Here is a 4,543-nt window from a genome sequence, read left to right on the forward strand (position 1 = left end):
TTATACTCACAACGTATTGTAGCATAAACTCGACTAATATCTGAACAAAAGCTAAAAACATGCAAAACCCGCATCTCTGCGTGATTATCAAAGACTCTCTCAAATCTTTGTGCATCATCTAAGCCGTATTTCAGATCCGTCCATCTCTGGATCAAGGATCTAATACTAACACTTCAAAGTGATCGGCTTATCTGCGTTGAGTTTACGTCTCGTCTTAAATGACCAAGCTTAAGAATCAATAAAAATGGCAACACCCAAGTGTGCCCTTAAATCCTTAAGCTTGACTCACACCCACACCCAAAGGGGTGCTTAGCTCATAATAAAATTAGAAAACATAAGGGAAATAGAAGAAAAAATGCAAAAGAAATACTTGAACTGAAAATAAATACCTACTGTTGCCCACAGAGGGCACACAATACACAGTGGCGGGAATTAAAGATTAACTACGAAAATTAAATTACAAACCGAAATTAAACTTGTTTTACTGTTACAAAGCTTGAGAGAATGCTCCAAGGTTGCTTAGCTAATTTGCTGGTGGAATAGAGTTATTCAYTTGAGAGAGAGCCTTCAAAATATATAGGGAAAAGGTGGGACCGGATAAACTCTTTATCCAATGGATAAAAATCTGCATTGTCCAAAGGGTAAGGACCACCTATCACCACATGTCTACTTCATCTCAGGCCATGTCACTTCTTCTTGAAAGGTTGCAAAAGGTAAAAGTACTCCAATAAATTATGAAAAGAAGGCTTTTCAATCAAAATAAAGGTAGGAGTACTTTYMWTGTCTTTTCATCACTTCAACCAGGTCCATTCCTCCAAGCAACTCAATGTTTAGATCTGAACTTAGAATTAAGTCTCATTAATATCCAAGGGAATGAATATCTGAATTTTGTTCAAATCCAACTAGATGCAAATCTGCCATAAGATGAATGTGAGCAAAAAGTGGGCATTTTAGCAATAGTAATGGGTTTTTTAGAAAATAATTAAATTCTTGACCTTTCATCACCTCTTAACATATTTTGGACCAAAAATACAAGATAGGAGCAAAATGGGTACCAAAGATACAATAAAATAGGGGTATTAAACAACAAATAAGTCTCACAAAAAGAGAGTTATCACCTACATCATATCTGAAAATAGTAAAGTGAGAAAGTACATCTGGGGTTTGGAGTCTAATCTTCGAAAATATGTAATATCCAGAAATCCAACGACATTTCAAGCAGCAGTTGACGCTGCTGAGATACTGGAACAGGACATCAATCATCAACCACAAGAAAGAGTTGGAGATAAAAGAAAAGGGGAAGCTACAATGACTGATTTTCGTAGACCAAGGTTTCTGGAAAGTTTGAATCGACCAGTTCCAAGGTTTGCTGATAAGGCATGTACACGATATCACAAGATACATCAAGGAAATTGCAATACCGAGTCACGAGTATGTTTTAAATGTAAGGGACCGGGACATATAGCTCGATATTGTCGAATGGTGCGAAGATGTTTTACTTGTAATTCCTCTCAACATGTAAACGCTGATTGTCCACAAGATAAGGGATGAGGGTCTAGTGTTACGGGAGGTCGAGGATCTGGATACTATGGGGGCTGAGGATCTGGTTATGTTCCAACTGGTCGTGGGTTAGTGGTTAATCGTATTAATCCAAGTGGTCGAGGAGAGATAAGACATGGGGAGTCAAATGCTAAAGGGAGAGCCTTTCAGATGACGAGAGGCGAGATGGAAGAACATCCTGAAGTGGTGACAGGTACATTTCTTGTTAATTCAGTATGTGCTAAAGTTTTATTTGATTATGGAGAAAATCGTTCTTTCGTATCACCATCGTTTGTTAATTGTGCACATTTAGAATCTAAAGTATTGAGTGAGGATTTAATTGTGGAAACAACAATAGATAGTGAAGTTTCGGTTAAGGAAATGATAGAAAAATGTTTCATAAGTATAGAAGGATGTGAGGTGCCTATACAATTATTTCATTTGCCTTTAAGGGAATTTGATATAATTATAGGCATGGATTGATTAGCTAAAATTCAAGCTAACATAGTTTGTGACAAAAAGATGATCCATATAGATTTACCGAATAAAGGAAAGGTTGTAATTTATGGGGACCGACGGGATCGTTACTCCAATCTTATCTCAGTTTTAAAGGATCAGAAATATGTACATAAGGGATGTGCTAGTTTTCTTGCATACGCCATAGACATGAAGAAAGAAAAGAAAAAGATGAAGGATATCCTAATCGTGAGAGAATTTCCTGAAGTATTTCTAGAAGACTTGATAAGTCTACCTCCGGATCGAACGATAGAATTTCAGATTGAATTACTTCCTGGAGCAGCACCCATTGCACGATCACCATATAGATTAGCTTCTTCTGAACTAAAGGAGTTAATGTCACAATTGAAAGAATTGTTGGATAAAGGTTTTATCCGACCAATGGGGTGCGCCAGTACTATTTGTAAAGAAGAAGGATGGATCAATGAGAATGTGCATTGATTACCGAGAGCTGAATAAATTGACATTAAAAAATAAGTATCATCTTCCAAGAATTGATGATTTGTTTGATCAATTGGTTGTGCTACTTATTTTTCAAAAATTGACTTACAATCCGGTTATCATCAACTGAAGATTTGGATTGAAGATGTGTCAAAACGGCATTCCGTACACGTTATGGTCATTATGAATTTCTGGTTATGCCATTTGGACTCACAAATGCGCCGGCAGCCTTTATGGACATGATGAATAGGGTGTGCCGTCTCTACCTTGATAAATTTATGATCATCTTCATTAATGATATTTTGATATATTCTCGATCAGAAGAAGAGCATGCTCATCATTTGAGACTACTCTTAGAATTACTGAAACAAGAAAGATTGTATGCTAAGATGTCAAAATGTGAAATTTGGCTGCGAGAGGTTCATTTTTTGGGACATGTTATTTCGAAAGAAGGCATTAAAGTGGATCCTCTTAAGATTGAAGTCATTGAAAGGTGGGAAGCCCCAAAGACTCCAACTGAAATCAAAAGTTTTCTTGGGTTGGCTGGGTATTATCGTAAGTTCATACAAGATTTCTCTCGTATAACCACTCCATTAACAAAGTTGACGAAGAAGAATGTGAAATATGAGTGGAATGAAGCACAAGCCCATGCATTTCAGATGTTAAAGGATAAGTTATGCAGTGCACCAATTCTATCTTTGCCAGATGGAATGAAAGATTTTGTGGTATATAGTGACGCATCAAAGATGAGTTTGGGTTGTGTACTGATGCAACGTGGAAAGGCAATTGCTTATGCTTCAAGGCAATTAAAAGATCATGAAAGACAATATCCTACACATGATATGGAATTGGCAACTGCAGTATTCGCTTTGAAAATATGGAGGCACTACCTATATGGAACGAAATGTTAAAATTTTCACAGATCATAAGAGTTTACAACATCTGTTTCATCAAAAAGATTTGAATATGCGTCAAAGACGATGGTTGGAATTGGTTAGTGATTATGATTGTGAAATTTTGTATCATCCAGGAAAGGCAAATGTAGTGGCCGATGTTTTAAGTCGGCAAGAGAGAAGTGGAACTATCAAGGCTGTAGCTCTACGAGTTGAGTTACTACCAAGTATTCAGGAAGAATTACAAAAATTTCAACATGAGGCAATGAAGGAGATAAGATTAAATAAGAAAAATTGGGTGGATTAGTATCTGAATTTGTAAAAAATAGCAGAGGATTCTGGAATTTCTACAACAGAATTTGGGTACCATGCTATGGTGATCTCCAAAAACGTATCTTGAGTGAGACTCACAAGTCACGTTTTTCTATTCATCCAGGTACAAATAAAATGTATCGGGATTTGAAGCAACATTATTGGTGGCCAGGTATGAAGAAGAATACATTGAACAATGTGTGACGTGTCTCCAGGTTAAAATAAAACACCAACGTCCTTACGGTAAGTTGCAACCCCTAGAAATTCTAGTTTGGAAATAGGATCATATTGTAGTCCCTAACAATGATCAATCTTCAATAAAGCTTCAATAACAATGGCAGATCTGAATTTACAATCAAGAACATGTAGGAGAAATAGAGAGAAAAAGTCAATATCTTCAAAATCTAGTCAAACTCTCTATTACATATATGAATTTACGATGACCAATCCTTCTTTTTAAAGATTACAAGACATCACCCTATTTATAGGGTCAAACTATTAGACAAATGTCAAAGTCAARCTATCTAATAAAAGTCAAACACAGTGACTTTTATACAATTATAGACAAAATAAACTTTCAAGACAAATACAATTTTACACTAACTTTCAGTCCTAACATTCTCCCCCTTTGTATTCAGACTTGAAAGAAGTTTTGCGCCTTGAGTCTCGTTTGACTTTGAAGCTTTAAGCCCGCTATGTCTTCTTCAAAAACCAATTTCAACTCAAAATCTTTAACCAATCAATTGTTGAGAAAGATCTTCTAACATTCTCCCCCTCGAATGTAGAACCGCGATGATCTTCTCTTTTGACAATGTAGAACATTAATCTTCAGAAACAATGTA

This window comes from Cynara cardunculus, assembly GCF_001531365.2.
Source record: "Cynara cardunculus var. scolymus isolate 2C chromosome LG 6, CcrdV1, whole genome shotgun sequence".
In the NCBI taxonomy this organism is placed as follows: domain Eukaryota; kingdom Viridiplantae; phylum Streptophyta; class Magnoliopsida; order Asterales; family Asteraceae; genus Cynara; species Cynara cardunculus.